A 27,989-nucleotide genomic window follows, 5' to 3' on the forward strand; every position below is an offset into this window, starting at 1 on the left:
AACATAGGACAGTCATACCGCGCGTAGATATTAGTGATGCAAGTGTTATACTAATGTTGCGTGAATAAGAGTGGAGTTATAATATTGTTATTTATCATAGTTAAAGTTAACATTTTCTTTGTAAGCCTGTTATTATACATTCTATATAAGTGACCCTGAAACTGTAATCGCCGTTTCCTGATTGTATCTTATTTTTCTGTAACTTGATAGATTTCATGTGATTTCTTTCTCATCCAAATTCCATTTTCGCATTTCGGTCCTAAGCTTTTCCTGAGAATTTTTTCTTCTTGTTATTCGGTCATATTTATTCGAGATCTGTCACCAGTTATAATAGTTTCCGATGAACAAAGTGTTTCTGTTTTAACTATAGAGTTATAATGTAATTTTGCAATATGAAGATAAAGTTGGAATTCAAGAGGACAAATTGTATTTATTGTATCTGTTCCAAGTATTTTTGTATGCTGTTTGAAGTTTTACAATTCCTTCTTTGGTACCTTGCTAATTTAACCCTGCTGGTACAATTATTTCACCTAGATACTTAAATTTGTCTACTTGAGCGGTATTTCCATATTTGGTGATTAATGGCCGACTGTTGAAACCGATGTAGTCCCTTCCATATACTTTGTCTTTACAAAATAAATTTGGAATTCTGTTTTGGCTGCTATTTCATGGGGGTTTTCTACAGACTGGATTTCTTCCTGTCTGTTGTTAGATAGGATAGCAATATCATCAGCAAATGCTGGGTAATTAAGGTGAATTGTTTGGGATATATCTACCAATATTTATACCTTTAGTTTCAATTTTCCATACCATTATCACTTTTTCCAGCGCTAAATTATTATCATCATCATCATCATCATCATCATCATCATCATCATCATCATTTAAAAAAAGTCGTGTTTTCGATTCCTTTTGGACGATGCTTATTCTTGTATCTTGAGAGGGAAGACCTCTGCATGCTGTTATTCTGATGTCTTCAAGATTACCACACCTCTTTTGATGGGATGGGGGCGATAGCCGAGTCACTTTCTCAGTGGTTTATCACCAACGTGAGTCTCTCTGGTTCGAATCCCACGTAAAACTGGAGGTTTCAAGGCTAGAATCACGCTATGAACAATCAGGAAACAGCTTCAAACTTTTTTTCTCTAGGAGAAATGATGTCGTAGACCGAAAATGCAAGATCTGAATTGAATGGTAGTAGTTGTGGTCCTGGTCGCGAAGTTGGTTGCTTGCACTCAGAAGACAGTGGGTTCGAATCCCGTCATTGGCAGCCCTGAAGACTGTTTCCAAGGTTCTAATTTTCGTATAAATGATGGAGAATATACCTTAATTAAGCTACAACCACTATCTTCCCCATTCCAGCCTGTTTCCACTCTTCAGTCATCGAAAACCTTCGTTAAACAGACTTTAAAATACTAGCAAAATGAAAAAAAAGTTAAATACACCTCCTCTCTGAATGTTTTGGAGGATCTGTGCATAAACAAGCAACGTGTATCTTCTATACCATATATAAATTAATCCTCATTCTATCCGTCATTCACAGCGATATTGAGAAAAGGAGAATATTTTAAGAGCTGAAATTGGTTATTGTTATGCCTTCTTTACAAGAAAAATACAATTAACCTCTCACGACCACGAATTTTTTATTTTTTAGAAAAAATTACGTGTCTGAAGCTTCATTATAACTCGTTGCCAATGTGCACAGAATAACACAGAGATGGCGATGCGTATTGCAATGCATTCGCTCGCTGAGACCCAAATTTATGAGTGTCGCCATACTAGCTGCCAAGGAGCGTGGAATAAGATATTATAGAGCAGCTCACCAACGCGCGGTCAGAATTGAAGCAAATACTGTTTGGGCTACAGTATTACAGACCGGTTGCTGTCTATTATTGATCACGTTACGTCATTTAAATTAATAAATACAAGAATTCCGTTGTATGATTTGAGTTTGAGATGTTGGAAGGGTACAGATCTCTGCACATAGTTATGAAAGTGTTTAAGGGTTTTAGTAAGAATTTTAAGGAGAGGGTATATAAGTCTCTGGTAATACCCCAAGTAAATTATGGTTCCTGTGTATGGGACCCTCACCAGGACTACTTGTTTCAATAATTGGAAAAAATCCAAAGAAAAGCGGCTCGATTTGTTCTGGGTGATTTCCGACAAAAGACTAGCGTTACAAAAATATTGAGAGGTTTGGGCTGGAAAGACTTAAGAGAAAGGAGGCGAGCTGCTCGACTAAGTGGTATATTCCGAGCTGTCAGTGGAGAGAGGGCGTGGAATGACATTAGTAGACGAATAAGTTTGGGTGGTGTCTTTAAAAATAGGAAAGATCACAATATGAAGTTAAAGTTGGAATTCAAGAGGACAAATTGAGGCAAATATTCGTTTATAGGAAGGGAAGTTAGGGATTGGAATACCTTACCAAGGGAGATGTTCAATAAATTTCCAATTTCTTTGAAATCATTTAAGAAAAGGCTAGGAAAACAAGATAGGGAATCTGCCACCTGAGCAACTGGCCTAAATGCATATCAGAATTGATTGATTGATTGATTGATTGATTGATTGATTGATTGATTGATTGATTGATTGATTGATTGATTGATTGATTGATTGATTGATTGATTGATTGATTGATTGATTGATTGATTGATTGATTGATTGATTGATTGATTGATTGATTGATTGATTGATTGATGCAACAAAAAAGGAAGGTATGCATTTAGAAAAGAAATGAGAAATCTATATATAAAGGACGGGGAATATAAAGTGAAAGTCAGGTACTTAAAACGACTTCAAATTTCAGTACCAACCAATTTTTTTTTTTCATAGTCAAATATGAAAGTAGCAGGGCAAATTACCATAATCAACCAACATGTTATGAACATTCTAAAAGATGACAAAATAACGTACATTGGGACTGACTCCGTAGAATTCCAACAACACAGGCAAGGACAAACTTTATATAGATTTGGGTTAAATCTCTTCACTCCGCTGTTTACCCAAGGATAGCTAGATGTAGCCTTCTCTGAAAATCATAGATTTAAAAGTACAACTCCCACCTACAACTACACTCAGTATGACTCGTAAGTAAATTTTGAAATATACAATTGACATGTGTGCAACATGGGAAATGTAACGGTTTTCTTAAGGTATTAACATGTTCACTTCGAAAGTCCAATTACTTTTCACATACTAAACCTGGCTGTCGAAGAAAGGATTACATGCTAGTAGTGTATATTTAAAAAAATCATTCGCCTTTATGTACTTTTAGAAATAGTAACGAACAAGAAATTTTAACAAATTAAATTCACAGGGAAATGAATGGAACATACAAACAGGCATTATTCTTGCATGGTTGAAGATTTCCTAGGGCTAGAGATCGTCAAAATTAAATTTCAATCAGTCAACCATTCATTCATTGAAATCAAGAGTTCTGACTTAAAGAGAAACAGATGATCTCGGTGGCCAGTCGGTTTGCCCCTGTAATTATTTCCCTAAGATAACGGGTTCGATCTTGGCTGATATCGACGGGATGTGAGAGTCTTAAGCAAGATTATTAGTCTATTATTATTATTAACAATAATAATCAACGCTCCGTATGTAATAATCATAATAATAGTACGGTTGCACCTACAGCGTGCAGACATTCCAGTTTGATTACATTCAGGCTACCTGCACTTCGGTTTCGATATTCCGTTTGACTTCACCAGATAGCAGAGTAAACCAGGTCTCTGTTCGGAAAGCTGTGGCTGAACTTCAATTAAACATCAAATGTGACACCATATATCTTTTACATGCCGACATCGTACGACATAAGTGTCGAAAGGATGTATTTCTGCCTTTCACAAATCCGATTACTTCTGCCGGGTTTGAGCCCGCTATCTTGGGATCCGGAGGCCGACACTCTAATCCTGTGTGTATGTTTATATCATAAGAGGATTAAGTTTCTCAGATATCATCTGATTATAGATGGAGTAACAAGTAGGATAAGGAACATTGCTTAAACCAAATGATTAATATTTTTACATCAGATGCACATTAAATTACACACCATTCGATTTATTAAAGTGTCAGACTTGTAATTAAGTTTAAAGTACTCAATAGTTGGTGAAAAATAAATGTTTCTTTAAGTTACGATCCTGTAAACATAAATCTAAAAGGCTGTTTGTTGGTCGTGCGCTTTTTATACCGGCGCAGTAAATGAGGCGTTGCAAGGCATTCCGTGCTCATGTTACTACACGCTGCCTTCGATGTGAATGATGAAAGGTTTCCACAAACAGGAATTCAATTTATCAGAGTGTTTAACTTCTTATAATAACGTCAGAGCTCCGACTTAATACCTAAATATCTGGCACTATTAAAAAATAAAATAAAAAGAAGCTTATATTGTACTTAAAAGCAGACAGGTTTCCAGCTTATCAAAAAGTTAAGGGCTACTGGTTTGTAAAAATTGATTCATTCTTATGCAATATCTCATTTGAAACTGTGAATGTGAAAAGGTTGATATTTCTCAATGTCTATGGAATGAACAATATATCATACAGTATTTTCAAGTGTGGCTAACGAATGGTATGTTAGTCTTAGCCAAGTTTATGATATCACACATCACATTGTGAATATACCTACATGAAAGAAAGACAGGCATATTTTATGACGTTACGCGTAAATAGCAGTATGTCGAAATAAATACTGAACATAAAACACGATGGAAATCTTTTAAAGCAATTAAATCGTTGAAAATACTATCGTGACATTAGAACGACATGCAGAAATACACCCACATTCGAAGCAATCCAGTTTATAACACTTGAAAACTTCGTAATTACTATACACTTATGACCTTAAGTCAAGAATAGCACTTCTAAAACACTCGGTAAAACGAATTAAGTTGAGTAGCTGGATGGAATAAAGAGTTAACTGCGAAAGCATGATTCGGAGATATTGAGGTTCAAAGCTTTTAGGTGTTTTTTTTTTTTTTTTTTATTGTTCAACCAACTTCTGGAAACATCAATGTGGATTATGTTTATATTGTATACGTGAAAATGAGATCAAGCAAAATAAAATGTAAACCAATGTCTTTCTAAGTCGTTATTGGAATAACTGCTTAGCGGGCTGCGATATTAAAATGCAGATCATGCTTTCGGTGGAACAGCTATTGAATTAATAATTCGTAAGTCGACAAACAGAGCACACAGGGTATTATTTGTGCAATAATCGGAAAAACTGTCTAACGTACAAAGTCATTATTCCACCCAGCCTCTCAACTGTATTTCAGCACTCAGCATACACTGGACATTTGAATTCTGGTACATTTCTTTTGAAAACAATAACTTCGTATCTAATTGTCGCCTCCAGTAGGAAATTACACCACGCCATCCTACGCATAACGTAACTCTTGTAAAACCTTCAATTATTATGTTAAATATATTTTAATTACCTTTTATTAAATGCTAAGTACGATCATACCCTGTATAGTATATGCGTTGTGAATTTAATAATAATAATGTTATTTGTTTTACGTCCCACTAACTACTTTTTAAGGTCTTCGGAGACGCCGAGGTGCCGGAATTTAGTCCCGCAGGAGTTCTTTTACGTGCCAGTAAATCTACCGACACGGGGCTGTCGTATTTGAGCACCTTCAAATACCACCGGACTGAGCCAGGATCGAACCTGCCAAGTTGGGGTTAGAAGGCCAGGGCCTTAACCGTCTGAGCCACTCAGCCCGGCACGTTGTAAATTTGTGTAACCTCAAATACATCTAAACTCAAAATCCGTGTAGTCGAAAACTGTAGAAACTATGTACTGTTCTGATACATATGGAGGGTTCTGGAAACTTACTGTAATGATTTATTATCCAGATACAGGTAGAAACAATAGGAATATTATAGACATGTCCATGTGTGATTGTAAACTGTAATCGAACATTCGAGTTTCATCAATCCTCAGACCGTAATATAAAAAACATGGCGGCCGAAGTAGCCGGATTGCTTGTATTGGCTAACACGAAAATATCACGCACATAGTATATAAACGGCGGTAATTTAACATTATAAATGTAACATCATAGAGAAAATCACTTCTACACGTATGGAAAAGCTTCGCCAACAAGTACGCTCCACATATAATCAACTAGAATCATATATATTCTACTAGAAAAGAGCCCAACAAGCTGATTATTTAGAAATTTCAATTCGTCAAATAACGTTTTCTTAGATTTCACTTCGCTGGATAGATGAAAATACATGATAAAACTTAAAATTATATTTCTAACATCATTTTGAATGTTTCAAAATAAATTAAGGTTCGAAATTCCTCGATTTATTCGTTCTCATGAGAACTGTGAAACATAATTTGTTACCTTAGTTTCGAAGTGGTGGACAATTTCTTAAATTCAGCACCCAATGAATGGGAAGTACACCCGAAATAATCATGTTACGGTGTTGGCTTTACGTCCCATTAACTACACTTTTTACGGTTTTCGGATCCGTCGAAGTGCCGAAATTTAGTCCTTCAGTAGTTCTTTTACGTGCCAGTAAACCTACCGACACAAGGCTGACGTATTTGAGTACCCTCAAATACCACCGGACTGAGCCAGGATAGAATCTGCCAACTTGGGGTCAGAAGGCCAGCGCCTTAACCGCCTGAGTCACTCAGCCAAAGTACATTCGAAATGATTATGTTAACCCAATGAACGGCCCTGGTAATATTAACATAATGTTGGCATAACAGCACTTTACACAATGATAGTTACCTTAGTAATGAAACGTTCAGACACTAAAGATATAATAGGTTTTTACCCATTAAAGAACATGAGAGCAAAAACTCTATTGACTAAACATTGATATTTAACCACATGGACGAGCTTCAGTTCGGCGCTGTCTGCTTGATAACAGATAACTACAGCATGAAGGTGTTGGTAATGTAAAACCCTACGTTACAAACCCAGCTAATCCCTCCAGTCACTATTTCTTCTGTGTAACAGTATACAGATTGCTTCATCTGTCACACTTATAAGTTTTGTTATACTCCAAGATCCAGCCAAACATTTCCTCAGGCAAAGCACAGATTATTGTAAAATACACTTGCATCTAAATCACTCGACATTTTGAAGCACATGGACACTGACGGAATAACACAATATCAGTTATAATCTATCTAAATTAATATTTTTCGAGGAACAAGAATAGTTCGGAAGTAGAGAAATGGCCTCCCTAACCTTAGACTTATTCTCAAAATGATGTATGCACGCTACAATTTTCTCATGGACTTCAAAATAATCACGATGTATATTCCTAATCCATTTCTCTCTTAATGTTCTATTCCGTAGGAAACTTAAAAATAGTTGTATGAGAGGCATTGCCATAGTTAGATTAAAACCTGGTTCACCTAGTGCACTCATAAATGTTATAATCTTGGTTCAATACGGACAAACAATGAACTTTATTAATTTAACTAGTGCACTCATGTTCTTTAATGGGTAAAAAACCGATCAAAACAAGCACATTCTCACATTACTGTGTATAATTACAGATCCTATGTGTCCACTGACTCCTATATACACTCGCACACTTATATTCTACAAATAAACTAACATGGATCGTCAACTTTCATAAAAATTACACAGACTACATACGATAACAACAAACAAAAACAAACCCACATTTCCAACAATTCCGGCTACTCGGTTCGCCATCTTTGAACGATCGAGAGTAGCATTAAGGTCTGAGGATTGGAGTCGGTCTTGGTTTCATCAGGACGAATCGCTATTCGTCCTGGTTTCATCTACTCCAATCGATAGTCCGGTCGATCGATTGTTCCTTGTATGTTCGGATGTGTTCCATTTAGTGTGTTGGGAGGCGGTAGAGATGGGATCCCTCGCTGAGTCCAAGGGAAAATCTGACCCTGGAGGGTAAACAGATAAAGAAGAAGGAAGAACATTTCCAGAAGTCGATATTTCTAGACTGTCAAATGGTATATATATCGAGCTGACAGGCCGAGAGGCGAGAGTGGGAGTGAGTGGAGTATGGTTTACAGTGGTGCTACAGTGAGTCGAGGACTTGGTTGATAGCTGTAGGTCAGAATCGACTTGAGTGAGTTAGAGGGTAGTCAGTCTTGTCTTCTGATGATAAAGTGAACAATTAGTGTGTGGACTGTTGATATCTGAACTTCTAAATTACAGTAAATTGCTTCAGTGTGTTTCCCGTACTAGTGCTGTGTATATTTGTGTATAACTGTGTGTTGTTAAGGAATAGACCTAGCGGCAATAAAGTGGTTTTATGCAAGGAAGTGAACGTATCTCGTGTGATATTTATTTACACCAAAATAAAATTACATTGAGAACGATAACCAGTATTTCATATGCAATCTAAATGAATTACACCACACGAACTTACGTATATACACGACAATTTCACAACTTTTTCAATTCTGCTGGTGGTTTGACGTCACACTAACTTTTCCATTCTAACACTGCATTTCTACTAACCATGTAATCGAACTGCCAAAGCTTCAACATTTGTGAAAGTAGAAAACGGAATGCGTGAAACAGTGTCGACAGTTGTACCAATATTATTCAATAGCTCACCACCTGTTTCGTGATGCTTCAGTCATTTTTCAATCAATCAGTCAATCACCAATGATCTGCATTTAGGTCAGCCGCCCAGGTGGCAGATTCCCTGTCTTGTTTGCCTAGCCTTTTCTTAAATAATTGCAAAGAATTTGGAAATTTATTGAACATCTACAATGGTAAATCATTCTGATGATGATGATGATGCTTGTTGTTTTAAGGGGCCTAACATCAAAGGTCATCGGCCCCTAATGGTACGAAATGAAAGAACAAAAATTGCAAAGGCATCCACTGACCAAAATAAAAATAAAATATGGCATGAAGAATGAATGGATGGACAGGAACTCAACAAAACACAAAACAAACAAACAAACAAAAAACCAGTGGATCGGACTCAATACAGATCGAAAATAACATTATTACCGACCAAGGAACCACTTATAAAGCACAATGATGCTTGGTGTCGAAAGGGGGTGCAAAATCCATGTCCAAGGCCCCACAGAATGGTACATGTCGCGAGTAAAATAGAACCATGGTATGTGTCATGTTGGGGTATTAATCAGAAGTAGCGAAGACTCACGGTGTTCCACAAAAGATGGTACTACTCACAAGTATTGCAATACGTACAAGTAACGTAGACCTATGGTGTGTCTCACACAATGGCCCAACTCAGAGTCAACGCAAACCGAGAAGGTTCCCCACCTAGGTGTACTAAACACGGGCGCCGGTATTCCCGTGGTGTTCCTCACATAGTGGGTACTAATCACAGGCAACGCAGACCCACGGTGCTGCTCATATAGTGGTACAACTCACAGGCTACGCCCAGACCCGCGGTGTTGCACACATGGGTACGACGCACGGGTACTGGAATCCACCAGGCCAGGCTTTTACTGCTACTAATCACAAACCTATTTCGTACCGAATTTAGTGGTACTACTCGCAAGTACAGGCAACCTATGGTGTTCCCCGCGTGATGGTACGATTCAAAATTAGTTTCATGGTTCTAATTCAGTCAGCCCTTAGTCGCCCCTTTTAGGCGCCTCTTACGACAGGCAGGGGATACCGCGGGTGTATTCTACATGTGCGTCCCCCACCCGCAGGGGGTGGTAAATCATTCTAATCCCTAACTCATCTTCCTGTAAACGATTATTTGCGCCAATTTGTCCTCTTGAATTCCAACTTCATCTTCATATTATGATATTTCCTACTTTTAAAAAGACCACTCCTATTCGTCCACTACTGCCGTTCCACGCTATCTCTCCGCTGACAACTTGGAACATACCACTTAGTCGAGCAGCTCGTCTCTTTTGTCCAAAGTTTTCCCTGCACAAACTTTGCAACATTTTAACAGGAAGTTTTTTTAAAAAATTCAAAAATTCAAATACAGACCTTATAATGGATTAGCAAATACAGTTTCAGGGAACTCTACGAAGCTGACTTTCACACGCGAACAACATGTAGAAAACCATTTATAAACTAAACGAATTGTAAAAGATAGTATGTATATGCAAAAATCAACAGAAAAAGTTACTTTGGGCTTTGGAAAAGGGTAGTCTGAATGGACGACAATAAATTGAACATTTACAGCTCTGATGGGAGAGCGATAGTATGGAGAACCCAAAACCGTGAGATGGAAGAGAGGAACATTATTATTATTATTATTATTATTATTATTATTATTATTATTATTATTATTATTATTATTATTATTATTATTATTATTATAAATCTGTGCTAAAATAATCGCCTTATATAATATTTATGCCTATTCCAGTAAATCAGGAAGATAAAATAAAGAAACTTTTGGGAGTTTGAACTTCAAACTCCTGCAAAATACGAATACGACTTATCACTTTATTCCCTGCGACTCCTCACTTTAAGTGCCGATATACTGTATATTTCAGGCATGAAAATGTGTTTGAATCCTTGTCAAACCCGTTCACAGGCGTGGCGATGCTGTTCCATAACACAAATTGCGAGATTCGTGAAATCATATTTCTCGTAGTACTTCTCGCTCATGCCAAGAATAAACAAGGCCAACCACTGTGAATTGATTCTATGCGTAAGTTACTCGTAACATTGTGAAAATATCGCATAACATTACTTCTGTGGTTTTGTCGCGAACCACAGCGTCCTGAATATATTTCAACCTCCAACAGTTTTATTAACTGTACTTTCAAGAAGTAGTAAGCCTCGTAAGTACATTCCATTTAGATTTTACTACAAATAAGAGAACACCTCAGAAATTTATACTCTAGATGTGAAAGAAATTATCACAAAATTTTCTGAAAAGAAAACAGTTGACAACTCCGTACACATGTAAAACTGAGAATGAAGCTTTGCGTGTCTGCATTACTAACGAAATTTGGAGACGAACTCCAGTTGCCAAGTAATAAAGAACGTCTGAGGAATAAATTGTTTCTTTTTACCTATTTTACGTCGCACCGACATACATAGGTCTTATGACGACGATGGGAGAGGAAAGGGCTAGGAGTGGAAAGGAAACGGCCGTGGCCTTAAATAAGGTACAGCCCCAGCATTTGTCTGGCGTGAAAATTGAAAACCACGGAAAACCATATTCAGGACCCACTACAATGGGGCTCGAACCCACTATCTCCCGAATACAAGCTGACAGAAACGTGACGTACTACCACGGTGGTGACAAGAGCCAGTTAAAAATGTAGGGTCGACCGAAGCTATGGTCCAAGGCACTCATGCTGTTATTCGATTTTTCACAGCGAAAAGTTTGTCAAACGTGGAAATTCGTTGTAATTTGAGGACGTCTATTGCGGTAAAGTGTTGCAAAATTGTGGACCGATTTTTTTTTTTAACACAAGTTGCTTTACGTCACTGCGACACAGATATGCCTAGGTCTTATGGCGACGATGGGACAGGAAAGGGCTAAGAGTGGGAAAGAAGCGGCCGTGACCTTAATTAAAGTACAGCCCCACAATTTGCCTGGTGCGAAAATATGAAACCACGCAAAACCATCTTCAGGGCTCCTGACAGTAGGTTTCGAACCCACTATTTCCCGAATACTGGATACTGGTACTATTTAAGCGACTGTAGCTAACCAGCTCGGTGGACCAAATTTCGGTGGGAGATTCAGGAACATCCACCGTACAGTTTTGTTTTTTTTTTATTATTATTTTTTTTTTGCTAGGGGCTTTACGTCGCACCGACACAGATAGGTCTTATGGCGACGATGGGACAGGAAAGGCCTAGGAGTTGGAAGGAAGCGGCCGTGGCCTTAATTAAGGTACAGCCCCAGCATTTGCCTGGTGTGAAAATGGGAAACCACGGAAAACCATCTTCAGGGCTGCCCCGTACAGTTCTGATCAAGCACCAAGTGACTTCCTCTTTTCGGCTTTGAAAGAACATCTTGACAGGTACAGATTTCAAAGTGATGATGATGTCAGAAGAGCGGTGAAACTCTGGCTCAGCGATCAGGATACCACATTTTACGAGAGCGACATAGAAAAATTTATCCCACGGTTAGACAAATTTAGTTGAACGTAAAACTAAATAATAATAATAATAATAATAATAATAATAATAATAATAATAATAATAATAATAATAATAATAATAATAATAATAGAACCATTAGAGAGTAATGCTTTGCTGTTGCCATTCGTTGTCTCTAGCATGGGGCTAAAATAGCGCCCCTTTTACATCTTTCAAGTTCCTTGTTGCTTTCTCCTAGCAACCTTTAATACGTCGTTTCATTTCTCTGTTGCCTCCTGATGAAGAAAGGCAAGGTTCCTTTCGAAACGTGTAGAGTGTGTTTACAATTAATTACACGGCATAAGCCCAAAATATACCTCATGAATATATCACCAATATGCCAATATACAGTATAAACAAATTTCAGAAAATAACAAAAAACCAAAACAAACTCCATGGCGCAACAGCCCGAACAGCATGGCCTACCAAGCGAACGCTGCTCAGCCCGAAAGTCTGCAGATTATGAGGTGTCATGTGGTCAGCGCGACGAATCCCCTTGGCCGTTATTCTTGGCTTCCTAGAGTGGATAAACCTACAAGCCACTGACAGATCTGAACAGCTCTGCAGACAGTTTTATCAGAGCCTCTGTTCCCATCAGTAAACAACCATCAGTGAATACATCAATAAGCCATATGTGTGTCTTAAGTTATGTGTGGTTTCCTTATGCGTACCGTACAAAACAAGAAAGTGAAATTAAACCGTTCCTGATTTTACCAGAGCCTGAATATAACTATCTGGCCAATTTTAAATCACCGGGCGAATTGGCCGTGTGGTTCGAGTCGCGCAGCTGTGAGCTTGCATCCGGAAGATAGTGGATTCGAATCCCATTGTCGGCAGCCCTGAAGATGGTTTTCCGTGGTTTCCCATTTTCACATCAAGCAAATACTGAGGCTGTACCTTAAGGCCACGGCCGCTTCCTTACCACTCCTAGACCTTCCCTATTCCCTATCCCATCGTCGCCATAAGACCTATCTGTGTCGGTGCGACATAAAGCAAGAAAAAATTAAATCAATGACAGAACCTCTAAATCGAAACATTTCCAGCACCTGTATCACAGTGGGGCAGAGATAACCTAATTTATATTGTGCCGTTTCACAGTTCTTTATAAGAGCTAGAGCAACAAAGATGGAGTCTCTGCGATCAATATGTCAAATAAAATACATTTAACGTCAGTACGGGCCGAATTACAAGTCTTTTCGTCGATCAGTTACGGTAATGGCCGCGTATAGAAGGCGCAGAAAAAAATGACAGATGGACATTATTTGAAACCATTATTCAAGAAAAGAAATGCTCATCATTTATTATCTAATCTACCTTTGAGGTGTTAAGAAGACGTAAAACTCATTTTATAAGGAATTATCCAGCGGAGCTGTATACAAGGGATTGGAAACGAAGATTAATTCCCGACTACACGCTAATTTGCGGAGAGCAAGATTTAAACGACGCGGGAGATTTGATACGTGAACAAGAAGAGATAAGATATACTACAGTGGAACTACGTCACGCAGTGACGCAAGCCCTTGGCGAAATTTTCCCGATACGGTTTAACATTGCAAGATACCTACGGACCAGTGATTCAATGCACTTAGGCTAATAAAAGACGGCGGAAAGAAATTTATTTTCAAATCAGAATATACCGAACATCTGTCTTAGAGAATTTTGAACTATTTATTGGATTAGCTGTACCCCAGTAAAACCTATGCATTTTGAGCAACGCAAGAGCTATAGTAATTGGAAGATGTCGGCAATGAGTCAAATATTCTATCATTGTTCTGTTCCATACGCACGAGTCTTCACCATGGGTCTGTAAGGAAGCAAGGCGATGCTGCTTGGATTCTGACGAGGCGAGACGATGTTGGCTGTCCCGGATGACCATTGATCGATGTTGAGAAGCTACGATGTACCCGACCACTTGTGGAGGAACCAGATGACGAGATCCTAGTCTCAGATGACCGGAGGAGGAAGCGCCGAGACCATCTTGAGCAAAGCTAAGTTCATTATCCAAGTCGTTTTCGTAAGTAAGAATACATCATTCCTTTTATTTTTTTAATTAATATTTGTTTGAGCGAACACTGTGCGTAGATAAACATCTAGCGGAATTGATTGGAAGTAGGTACTCATCCGTATGAAACGTCAATTCCATTTGTAGGCGTGGTCACCAAGTGATTTCCCGATCGTAATGTTTTCCAGAGATATGTGAGGAGAGATCGCTAGAATTATTATTATTATTATTATTATTATTATCAGTGATGTGTAAACAGTGAAGTTAGCATTAATACCTGCGTGTACTAAATTTAAGCAACGTTAATCTGTTCGAGATCATGCATAGGATGTGTGTTAGGAAGGAATGGCAGTAGACTACTCCAAGTTCACGTTAAAATTTGGCACTGTGACTGTAGTAAATAATGTTGGCATTTTAGTAATGTCATGGCTCGTTGATGTGCAAGTAAAGGTAATAATTTACATGATGAGGTGATTATGTGGTTTTATATGAAATATGAGTAATAATTTACGCGTCATGGACATGATATAGAGTTGTTGATGATGTATGATGGTTGTAGTTATTGTTTCTTCGAGAGAGATAGTCATAGTTGTACGAAGCAAGGTCTCGTGATTTCTATTGTCATAGTTGAGAAGGTCACTGATTTCTCGCCAATTCCACTCAGTGATTCTGAAGTCTACGCATTTTTACCTAATTCAGGGCATGATCTCAAGACGTGTACTGCAGTGTTTTTCTTTTATCCATATTAGGTTACCTAGAGAAGCATATATGTGTTCTGGAGAGGATTTGAGCCTTCACTGATTTACTTTGGATGATCTTGAAAACTCTCACTGAATATAATTACATTTCTGTATAAATTTCAACCTATAGACTGATCACTGGTGACCTAGAATTTCAAAGAAGAATCATTTTTCCTTTAGCTGAAGATAGTGTCATACGATTAAATAGACTTTCCGTTGGTAGTATGTGTTATTATAACTATGTATGACCAGTGTGGTGACGTTTCTTGCTACTTCGTACGCACGTAGTCTAATGTCAATAAGGTAAGGTCATATTACCTTAAGTTCATGAATTAAATCTTACGAAAATGTCACTTATAGGGCGATTACGGCTTATAATGGACGTAGCTTAGCTCATGATGTGTAACACAAGGAAATATGAGTGACTAAGAAGCAAATAAATAGGCAGAAAGGAATGTTTAAGATGTAAACATATACGTGTGTACTTGTCAAGACAATGCAAGAAGAACATTATAATAGCCTTATTGATAGTCTTAAAACTGCAATCAGACAATCAGTCAGTGAAAATTTAAGGAATGTAACAGTTTTTAGAGTAGGTATCAGGAGTTAATTACCAGAATTTAATGCGATTTCCAAGAATGATTGACTTAAACGACTGGAACTCCATTTCTTGACTGAACATTAGCTCAAAAAGTCCATGTGCGATTCGTTATTTCTCAAAGGAATACCACTAGAAAGATTGTAAATAATAGTTAATAGGATTTTTATTTTTCTTTGAGGATGCATCCTATATTTTTAATGTACTTAATCTTAATGTTTAGTTTCTTGCCAAGAAGGCAATTGTAAATACTATTAGCTGTGTTCAATTTAATTTATTTACTCATCACCCAACTCGGTAGATGAATTGAAAGAGAAGGAAAAGGTAGCTTTTTCAAGAATCTTCCCAGATGTTACATGTAATTTATACTGACAATTGAGGATTTCGGAGATGAATGACTTTTAAGAAAGGAAGCAATTTAAGCCGAGAAGGCATTCATTTAGGTGGAAGATGAGAGATGTGATTTCTTTAAAGGTTGTGGAAGGACAGGACATATTAGATTGACAAAGAGTTATTCGTTACAAGATTTTCTTTATTAGTAAAGACTTGAGATAATTTCTTGAATATTTTATTTAATATTTGAATAAATACGGAATAGTAAAACCTAAATACTCTTTCTCTGTGTTCTTAGAATAAGGATTAGTTGTAAGGCCGTAGTAGTATAAGCGACGACGATTTCCATAAGAATTAATGAGAATAGTACCTAACTAGATACGAGTAAGAGACGTCTTTCTGCGTTAGTTAGAGACTACCGTTGGTCGACCTGGACGTTTTTCTGTTGCGGAACTCACACCCGTAGAACTTAGTTACCAGATTTATTGATGTTAGAGCTAGTCAGGATCTCTTGTGTCCATGCCTGGACGCGGGAACGGCGCAATATAATGAGAATAGGAGAACTAATCTAAAGGCCCCACTATATGAATGTTTTAGCACAATTACCCGTACACTTCTGTACATACGTATTTTTTACAATTGGCTCTACGTCGCACCGATACAGGTCTTATAGTGACGATGGCATGGAAAAGGGCTACGAATTGGGAGGAATCTGCCATACCCTTAATTAAGGTACATTAAAGTAATGGGGAACTACGGAAAACCATCTTCAAGGCTGTCGACAGTGGGGCTCGAACACTGACACTTTTACTGGATCTTGCATTAATATTGGCCTAAATGCTGAAAATTCCATAAGTGCAAAAGCAATTAATTACCCAATTTCGTCTATTTGGACCAAGATAGTAACACAAGTTCTATAGGATAATGTTGGCTACTGAATGCATGATTCGAAGCAGTGTATCGATTCATTCAAGTGTCCGAGTGAATCGATTCACAGGAACGGCGAGCTCACGGCACACGATTCAGCTTACTCCCAGCGGACAGTGCTGAGTGGCACACTCACTGGACGTTGACGGGGAGCCGAGCTTCCGCTGCAGCGAGACAGTGAATCATGGCATATCGAAAGAATCGTGAACGAGCGCGGCTCAGTGAGACGCATAATACACACGGCTCCTTATCGGCTCACTGGACACGCGGAGAGCCGAGCTTCCGCTGCAGCGAGACATACAGTGAGTCATAGCACACCGAAAGAATCGTGAACGAGCCGGCTCAGTGAGACACAAGATACACACGGCTCCTTATCGGAACACTGAACACTGGCTGACAGCCGAGCTTTCGCTGCAGCGAGACACACATTGAGCCATGGCACACCGAAAGAATCGTACGCAGTTACGGATCAGTGAGACACAACACACACACGGTTCATTGCATTCACTGTCCTCTTCTTACAGGGAGGTTTAAATAATAGATGGATTTATTTGCAGTGTTAAAAAAGTAGTCAAAACATAATTCTGAAGTAGCTAGTAGTGGGTAGGCTATTAGGTTATACTATTTATTAGTTTAATGAATCCTAGCATTATAACTTAGTTGGCAGTTGACAAACTCGACTCTAGCCTGCCCTATGACTATGAATCATGCTCATGACCACTCAAAAGTACCTGTTTTATATTGGGAAGAACGGCTCAGTATTCTCTCAGTTCATATGTCACATCGTTGCACAAGACTTCAATCATATGAGGACAGACGCAATAACAGTATGTTGAATCAGAAAACCATCGGGCTACTGTACATCTCGGGTAGCCTATACAAAGTATGACGATTTCAAAAATCCTAAGCTGATAGAAAAATACATATTTTCAAAAATGACTGAGCGAGTTGTCGTGCGGTTAGTATCGCGTAGCTATGCGCTTGCATTCGGGGGCTGGTGGTTCGAATCCCACCGTCGGCAACCGTTAAGATGGTTTTCCGTAGTTTCCCCATTTTCACACCACACCCTGCGTCGCCGGAAACCTTCGATTTATTAGAGTGACTAGTATTTTTTTCTAAGAAAGGAGTTCATAGTATGAAGATCAGATAGCAGCTGCGAGCACTGAATGCTGTTGCTGCTGTCTTACCAGTACATACTACACAGATGCAGTAGGAGCGGTGACTAATGTGCCGTGAATCGGATCACTGTATCGATTCAGTAACGTGAACGGATCAAATTAATCGATTCAGTAAAATGAATCGAATGTCCCATTAGTACTATAGGAAGTCATATTTTATTCTTCTAGTTTAAATGTTCACTAGTCATAAAAATGTTGGACGCCGGTTTACTTAAAATATTATATTCTACTGACAGTACAAGTAAACAATTATTAATTCACGCAGATAATTAAATACTCTTTCACGTGCTATAGATTATATCGATACGACATACTGCTGGATTTTCGTCCCAAAGAAGGGATATTTAACATGCCAGTAAATATACTGACACAGACCTCTCCCGCTTGAGCGCCGGTATTCAATCTCCAAACCTTGGGGATAGATGGCGGGCGCCTAACAAAGAACTTTACTCATCCTTATAAACACCCTAATCAAAGGATTTGACTTCTTTCTCCTCATCGGAAATGTAATGTTTATAAATAAGATAAATATATAATATATTATTATTATTATTATTATTATTATTATTATTATTATTATTATTATTATTATTATTATTATTATTATTATTATTATTAAAAACACCTTCCTTTGCGTCGCACCGATACAGACATGTCTTATGGCGACTATGGGATAGAAAAGGGTTAGGAGTGGGAAAGAAGCGGCCGCAGCATTTGCCTGGTGTGAAATTGGGAAACCACGGAAATCATCTTCATGGCTGGCCGACAGTGGGGCTCGAAGCCACTATCCCCCGAATGCAACCCACGGCTGCACGCCCCTAACAGCTCGACCAGTTTGTTTGGTATTTGATTATTATTATTATTATTATTATTATTATTATTATTATTATTATTATTATTATTATTTAAATATTGTTGTTTGTCTGCCCCTTGGTCTCGTTTCTCGATACAGGGTCGGATATGATTATCTGAAGACTAGCAGTTACCCGCGGTTTCTCTCGCAAGGATTTCGTAATTTGGTACAAGTAATCGTTCCTCGGCATTGTACTAAGACATGATCTGAAAATCCCTAAAGTATAAAAAATCGCCGAAAACTTGAGTTCCATTTACCCTAGTAACTCTTTGTAAACCACGTTTGTGGTATTGACTTTTGAGGGTGAGATGACCATGCGACATAGAACTCTACACGCGAGAATGTCTTCTCTCAAGAAAAAAAAGTTTCTCTATTTTTAAAGGAGATTCCAAATATCTATTTCCACATCTGTAACATCTTCAGGTCTTGAGATATAAGTATCCCCATAAAAAAGACTCAACCCCTTTATCAGCCCTTCCTCCACCCTCACCTAAGTGGATTTTCCGAAAACAAAAAAAGACATGTTTTTTTTTGTTTTTAAAGGAGATTCCAAATACCCGTTTTCACGTCTGTAACATCTTCAGTTTTCGAGATAAAATTTCCCTAATAAAAATAATTCAACCCCCTTTTCATTCCCTTTAACCCCCACTTTAAGTGTTTTTTTCCAAAAACAAAATAATACCTACTTTTCATTTGCAAAATATTTAAAAATACCAATTTTCACATCTGTAACATTTAAAGTTTTTGAGATATACTGTAGATATGATCATCTTAAAAATTCACGCCAACCCACTTTACAGTCATTTTACCCCCCCCCCCCCAACATGCTTTTTTTTTAAACAAACTAATACACGTTTCTTTATGTTTAAGAGAAATTATAAATACCACTTCACGTCTGTAACATGATTAGTTTTTGAGATATACTGTAGATATGCTCAGGGATTATGTGTACAAATTTTGGTTGGCAGCTATGCCCCCAACGTACACGCATAATCTCGTTGCTGTAAAATCCTGGAGCTGACGTTGCCATGGTTACGACCGTTCGTTTCTTTATCCGATTCCTAGAGCAGGGATACTGTGGTTCCAATATCTCCATAACGGTTGGTTTTAGGGCCTTAGTTTGTTCTTTGCATCAAGGGGCTTAAAATGAGCCTTGTCTCGACCTTGTACGACAAATTCGATATTTCGCCTATAGGGTATTGGCCTATTACTTTTATATCTCCCTCCCCCCCGTCACATCCCCCCTCCTCGAATTGTTTTGAAAATGAAATACAGACAACGTCCCTCAGGGATTATGTGTTCCAATTTTGGTTGGCAGCTATGTCACTCATTTCTTTATCGGATTCCTGGAGCAGGGTAGGGGTGGTGCAAATATCTCCGTAACAGTTGGTTTTAGGGCCCATCGGGCTCACTGAGTTTTGTTCTTTGCGTCAATGGTTTTTTTTTGTCTCGTCCTTGTACGACAAATTCGATATTTCGCCAATATTAGTCTTTTATTTTATATCTTCCCCCGTCGCTCCCCCCTCAAATTGTTTTGAAAATAAAATATAGCCTAGAGCACATATTAGTGAAATAATTTTTAGAATCGGTCCGGTAGTTTCTGAGATTACCCTCCAGATATACGCAAACTCACAAAATTCGCACTCTATTATATTAGTATAGATTAATACGATTAGATAAATCAGAGAGGCAAGTTCTAGTTCTTCAAGCATCTTTCAATGCTGACATTTTTTACGTACTGTTGAGCATGACTACAACACATTATATGCATCATACGGGTACAAATGCAGGAAAAATTAGATTAGGAAATGAAATCTTAAAGGATGTACATTAATATTGTTACTTGGGTAGTAATCATCCGGCCGTAAAACAGGGTTAAATCCATAAGTGCGACGCAGTTTGCACCCGCGACCCCACAGATGTGAGGAAAGAAGAAGAATTGTTACTTGGGTAGTAAAATAACTAACGGTGGAAGAAGCAAGGACATAAAATGCAGACTAGCACAATCAAAGGTCTTTCTTTAAGAAAAGAAATTTGCTTACTTCGAACACTGACATCATAGGAATTAGAAGGATGTTTCTGAAGACTTTCGTCTGGAACGTGCCATTGGACGATAACTAACTCAGAAAGAAAGAGAATAGACGCTTTTGAAATGTGGTATTACAGAAGAAACCTGGAGGTGAGAATCACGGAAAAAGAGATACTGAATCGAATTGATGAAAAGAGATCGATTTGGCTAAATTTGACGAGCTGAAGAGATAGAATGGTAAGACAAATCTTAAGACACTCAGGACTTGTTCAGCTGGTTTTTGAGGGAAGGGTAGGTGGTAAAAACTGTAGGGGTAGAGGGTATGAATATTACCAGCAGATTAGATCAGATGTAGGATGTAGCAGTTTTGTAGAAATGAAAAGTTTAGGGTGGCACGGACCGCTGCATCAAACCAGTCGGTGGACTGATGACTCAAACAACAACGGGTACAAAGTTCAACTAATTTAAGTACTTCCAATGTTCACAAAATTAGTCAATTTTCATGACCTTATTCAGTTGAGTTTTCCCCCCCATGTCTTAAATGCCTATGTTCGAAATGTACGCATTACACCGCCAACTGAACACATCAATGTGAATATTTGTATGATTCAAAAAATTGATTAAATGTCTCCATCGGATTCTCTGTACTATTCCTTCATTCTGTCTTTCTCTATCATCCCCACGATCATTTCGACGATCCGTAAATATTCAAATTATTCAACACATGAGGAAATCTAACGAGTAATCAGTGTAAGAAGAAAGGGGTCGTTAGACAGTGCTGTAAACATTTAAAATCTAACACTCGCCATGAATAAGTCAGATTATATTTCACAATCAGAATTTTCACTCGGAAGAAATGTGTTGCTGGACATCCACAAAATAATTATCTTTTATTTAGATATACGCTATTTATATTATAATAATTATAGATATACTGAGTTCTTTCCGGGCAGAATGGCTCAGACGGTTGAGGCCCTGGCCATCTGACCCCAACTTGACACGTTCGATCCTGCCTCAGTCCGGTGGTATTTGAAGGTGCCTAAATACGTCAGCCTAATGTCCGTAGATTTATAAGCACGTGAAAAGAACTCCTGCGGGACTAAATTCCGGCACCTCGCCGTCTCCGAAAACCGAAAAAATGCCGTTATTGGGACGTAAAGGTGAAAACATTTTTATTTATTATCTAGTTCTTTGGGGTTTCCCCTGTCGAGAGGCGGCGGTATAATAAATAAATAAATAAATAAATAAATAAATAAATAAATAAACAAATAAATAAATAAAATGAAAGCAAATATTAGTATCAAATGCATCAATCGCAGTAACGACACATTAGAATTCCTCTTGAAGCAGTTATTTCTATGGATTGTGAGTTCAGTTTACAAGTATTATTTTTACGATTATTTCAGTTTCCATGGGTTTCAGAAATAGCTATATTCAATATATGTTTAAATCCCTTGACTTTCTGAGAAGTAGATGTCCATTTCACTGATATACATTGGAAGCGTGACTCACCAATAAAAGAAGTAGGCACTATACTCTTCATGTTGAGGTGTTGTTCTACCACACAAATGTTCCGGCAGCTCGAGAGAGTTGTGTGTGAGCTTGGCGCTGGATATCAGCTGACTGCAGACAGCTGATCGGGATTGCACTTACTACGTTAGTTAGTGCACATTTCAAAATGTGGGCCAAGCGAGCGAACGTGAAAACGTACAAGGCCCCAGAGAGAGCATAATACCTGAGAAGGTTCCTTTATCCCTTTCTTATGAAGGTGGTGGTGGTGGTTGTTGTTGCTATTGATGGGAAGGTCACCCACTGACCTCTCTCCCCACCCTATATTACAAGGCCCTAATAACTCCTACAATTGCTACAAATTCTCTCCTCGGTATTAGCTTTTATTTTTACTGGCGCCAACTCCAACGTAAGAGAAGGTCATTAAAAGACCACCAGTCCATTTATTTTTTATTAGCACGCACTTGACCTACACCATAATTGGCTGGTGACCTAGAGTAAGAAAATAACGAATTATTTCAGATAATTATCCTCTTAAACTGAAAGATAATCCACCATACTTTCTTTATATGTAAAGTCAAGGGCTGGCATGCAATCCACAGTGAACTGCTTCAGATTCAACTCGCAATACTTAAGGTTGTCACTTACAGAAACTTAGATAAGCAAGCTTTGAATTGCACTTGGCTGTGTTCAAAGTTTGTCCAACAATTATTAAAAAGAGACATCGGAGTGTTTAAATTTTGTTCGACCGAGCGAGTTGACTGTGCGGTAGTCTCTCGCGACTGTGAGCTTGCATTCGGGAGATGGTGGGTTCGAACACCACTGACGACAGCCCTAAAGATGTATTTAGTATATTTAGTATATCAGGTGAGGCCGCCTGGGCGAGTTACTTGTCCTCCTTCCCAGTTGTATCTCCGACCCTTGGTCTCACGCTCCAGGACACTGCCCTTGAGGCGGTAGAGATGAGATCCCTCCCTAAATCTGAGGGAAAAACCAACCCTGAAGGGTACACATTAAGAAAAAAAGAAACATACAAAGAAAATACAGTACTTCGTGCCTTTCTTTTGGGTAATAGGCTATTCACAAAGTTTACTCCCTAAGTATAATTTTCAACTCATCGTTCGATTAATCGTTACGATCTTTCGAATATCAGTAATTCCTACCGGGCGAGTTGGCCGTGGGGTTAGGAGCGCGCAGCTGTAAGCTTGCATCCGGGAGATAGTGGGTTCGAATCCCACTGTTGGCAGCGCTGAACATGGTTTTCTGTGGTTTCCCATTTTCACACCAGGCAAATGCTCGGGCTGTACCTAAATTAAGGCAACGGCCGCTTCCTTCCCACTCCTAGCCCTTTCCTATCGCATCGTCGCCATAAGACCTATCTGTGTCGGTGCGACGTAAAGCAACTAGCAAAAAAAAAAAAATTCCACAAAAATATCGAAACAAAATAGCGATGCAAAAATATCGATAGAAAACTATCGATTTTTACGCATATTTCTCCTCCAGTACGTCTTTCTCCAAGCCTCGGCCATTCCTAGCCCGTACAATTACACTTACAATCAAAGACCCACCCTCACACAGCGGTACATGTAGCTCACTCCCATGGGATGTACCAGGGAAAGTAGCTACAGAACTGGCCAGCCGAACATGTTCTTGGACACTCCCCGTACTTAAAGCCATAAGATTAACTTTTTTTTTTAATACTAGTAGAAGTAGGAAGGGAGTCGACATTTCAAACAATTCAGGTTTCGGCTAAAGAAGGCGAAAGGCCATAAAAAGAGTAAAAATGGAAACCTTATATGTGGGCCGGCGTAAGGTTGCACATGACGGCTCCGCAAAATATTCGTACACTGAAATGCCGCCCGAAGCGATGTTGCCGTCATAACAACAGCTGACTGAATGACGTAGAGTGTTTAGAAACATGGTTTCAATTTCATCGCGATGAACACAAATGAAATCGGCCGACGACAGTCACACTTTCAAAACACCGATTAAGTTTATAATAAAATATATTATCACCCAAAATGATCCAAGATAAATCTACAACTTTGTTCTTATTATAAAGAATAAATCGGCCGACAAGTATCTCACTTTAAATACACTAATGAATGTTACGATATGGAGCCTCCGTGGCTCAGACAGCACCGCACCTGCCTCTCACCGGTGGGTTCCGTGATTCAAATCCCGGTCACTCCATGTGAGATTTGTGTTGGACAAAGTGGAGGCCGGACACGTTTTTCATTCAAGTAATACTCTCCAATATCATTTCATATAATCTGTCAATCATTAACATCATTGCCCTAGATGAGTGCGACAGGCTTCGGCAGCCGGCACAATTCCTATCCTCGCCGCCAGATGGGGCTTCATTCATTTCATTCTTGACTACGTCGACTGTCTGGAAACAGGCAGTGGATTTTCAGTATTATAATAAGATATACTGATGCTATCACAATAGGTTACAGGTCAAAATCTACTAAATTTACAAAAATGTAGAAACCTTATTCTTCTTACCTGATTCACAATGTGCATCATACCTCCGCGCAAACTATTACAACTTAGCGATTCATCAGTATGTCGTCATTTCCGTGACATCGCACTGCACTAGTCGTAACAAAAATATAAATGAATAAATTGGTAAATAAATAATCAAAGTATAGCTCACAAAGACCACAAAACTATCCAACTTCATAAAGGCGTGAACCACCTTCGAGCATATATGCTCAAAGTGAACCACATTGAACATGCGCTAGCAACAACAGGCAAAATGGCAGCGCTTCAATATAGTACTCAAGCTATTTATAGATGGCACCACTATACTAGCCAAATTGCCAACAACAATCAAATTAAAATATTTAACCTTTATTTTGCGGCTAGCTTAAACTTTACATAAAAATTCACAGTTCTAGCCTTTCAGGCAAGCAACTCAGTGTTGAAATCATCCCTGGGATATGAGCTACGAATTTTAGGCAAATAAAATATAATGGCTAGGATTTGAATTAAAACGGAAACTAGTACAGAAACAAGCGATTTTAGGCTGTTTTCGGGAACTGCATTTAGGCTCGAAGTGATTATCGAAATTCGTTTTTTAGTTTGATAGAGCTATCCAAGACTCACAATTTAAAACATTTTCGGGCCTTTTAGTCCTTCAACTCTCGGCAAGATTGGAGAAACTGCTCAGTTTTACGTTTTTCGTGGTATGGGGCCCCCCTACTTTGACTGCTTAGAAAATGTTTTCAATATTAAAATAAATTCTTAAATTTTTGTAAATAAATAAATAAAAGGTTATAAGCACTATTCGAAATTGAATAAGAACTCCTGTGAATAAAACGTATAACAGTACCCGAGAATAAAAAGTACTGGATTAGTCATTATAATTGACGGGTGACAATGCTCCTTTACTCCTTGTAGTGTTGTTGCCAATATGAAATATAACTGTCAAGTGCAAACTTACGCCGGCGCACCCATAATAAGGTCCGAGTAGGAAGAGAACAAGAGTTGCCCAAGGGAGGTCGCGTAAGAAAGATAAAAGTGAAGAGCTTAGCGCAAGTAATTGTAAGACCGAGCGAGTTGGCCGTGCGGTTAGGGGCACGCAGCTGTGAGCTTGCATCCGGGAGATAGTGGGTTCGAACCCCACTGTCGGCAGCCCTGAAGATGGTTTTCCGTGGATTCACAGCTTCCCTATCCCATCGCTGCCATAGACCTTTCAGTGTTGGAATGGTGTAAAGCAAATTGTAAAAAATAAAAATAAATAAATAAAATTGAATTCGAAGCAATGCTGCACTCAGCTAGTGTTTCTGCGACCACGCTCCTAAAGTTATAATAATAGAGCCCGGATGTTTGGTAAAATATCCTCCGTTTTTGCTGGGTTGGCATATGAACAAATTATGCAGAGGTAAAATTCGGATGATAGCGGGTTCGAACCCCACTGTTGACAGCTGTGAAGATGGTTTTCCGTTATTTCACACCAGGCAAATGCTGGGACTGTACCTTAATTAAGGCCGCGGTCGCTTTTTTTTTTTTTCAGTCTTAGACCTTTCCTATCCTCTCGTCACCGTAAGACCTTTCAGGGCCGGCGCGACGTAAAACAAAATGCAGAAAAGTCGTTTGGCATATTTGCAACTGGCAGTGCCAATTTTCGTTTTGTCTACTTTACCTTTTGCTCCATTTTATACGACTTACTGCCTCTCTTTACCTTTTAAAGCTATGTATCTCTCTCTGTCTCTCTCTCTCTTTTTTTTTTTTTTTTTTTACATTTTGCTTTACGTCGCTCCGACACAGACAGGTCTTATGGCGGCGAAGGAATAGGAAAGAGCTAGGAGTGGGAAGGAAGCGACCGTCGCGTTAATTAAGGTACAGCCCCAGCACGTGCCAGGAGTGAAAGTGGGAAACCACGTAAAAACCCTTCTCAGGGCTTAGGGCTGCCGACAGTGGAGTTCGAACCCACTATCACCCGAATGCAAGCTGACAAGTACGTGACGCTAACCACGCAGCCACTTGTTGCTCGGTCTCTCTCTCTCTCCCTCACTGGGCGAGTTGGCTATGCGGTTAGAGGTGCGCGGCTGTGAGCTTGCATCCGGAAGATAGTGGGTTCGAATCCCATTGTCGGCAGCCCTGACAATGGTTTTCCTTCGTTTCACATTTTCACACCATGCTGTACCTTAATTAAGGCCATACATACATACATAGAGGAATCTCTGCTGTTTTATACTATTTGGAGAATTTCTACAAGATATCTGAAGTAAATGCTGCATTCTCTCAAGATGACGTTGCATCAGTTCGTGACCTGAAATAATTGTTCACCCGTGGGAAAGTCAAGAACGGTGTAACTTTCATAGCAACCAATTATGGTGAATTGCCGAAAGTGGCAAAAATCTTTCTTTTTTTTTAAGATGAAGGCCTCAAGTATTTTCAATTAATACTGTTGAAGAAACTGTGATCTTAACTAAGGTTCTTCCAGGCGAAGTGGGAAGTGCTGTACGCGGAAAGTCCAAACGGGAACTGTTTGAAAATCCAGGATTCTAGAATGAAGACAATTTTCCATATTTTGAAAAATAATATCTCAGTATCCTTAAACCTAAATCCATGTACAATGCCTTGTTTTAAATACCCTACCATTACATCAGTTAATACGGAACAGGCTTTTTCAGTAATTAAAACTAGTGTTTCTGATAGGAGGCGGCGTTTGAACACGAAGCATTTGAAAATGCACTTTGTGATAACGTGCAATAATGTAAATTATTGATGTGATAGAAGTATGAGTTGGAACACTGATATTTTGAGGAAATGTACAAAGATATATTTCTATGTAAGTATATATAATTATTTAAATTATTTTAATGCCTTTTATTAAATTTTATGTGAATATTTATGTACTTTGCTTGACTTTTTGCCTAAACACCAAGACTCTAATAATTAATAATATTATTCGTTTCATGCCCCACTAGGTAATTTTAAGAATTTCGAAGACGTTGAGGTGCCGACATTTTGTCCAGTGGAAATTCTTTTACGTTCCAGTAAATCTACCGACACAAGGCTGGCGTATTTGAGCACCTACAAATACCACCGTACCGAGCCAGGACCGAACCTGCCAAGTTAGAGTCAGAAGACCAGCGCCTTAACCGCCTGAGCCAGTCAGCCCGGTAAGTTTTTAAAACGGCTACGTGCCAGTATAGTGTGATGACCAGCGTTAGTGTGGTTTTGTACGGTGGCAATAATTCATATTAAACTGAGGCTGGGATTAGGAAGGT

The 27,989-nt window shown here is 38.7% G+C and overlaps 1 protein-coding gene across 1 annotated transcript in view; it reads right to left on the reverse strand.

Moving 5' to 3' along the window:
- Positions 1-24,785, reverse strand: part of LOC136874343 (U-scoloptoxin(01)-Cw1a) — a 108,152-nt gene extending 83,367 nt beyond the window's left edge. Inside the window, exon 1 of the mRNA XM_068227721.1 lies at positions 24,754-24,785. The gene's annotated coding sequence lies outside the window, so the exon portion shown is untranslated. The remainder of the gene's footprint in view (positions 1-24,753) is intronic.
- Positions 24,786-27,989: the final 3,204 nt, after the last annotated feature.

Source organism: Anabrus simplex, chromosome 5 (assembly GCF_040414725.1).
Source record: "Anabrus simplex isolate iqAnaSimp1 chromosome 5, ASM4041472v1, whole genome shotgun sequence".
Lineage (NCBI taxonomy): Eukaryota > Metazoa > Arthropoda > Insecta > Orthoptera > Tettigoniidae > Anabrus > Anabrus simplex.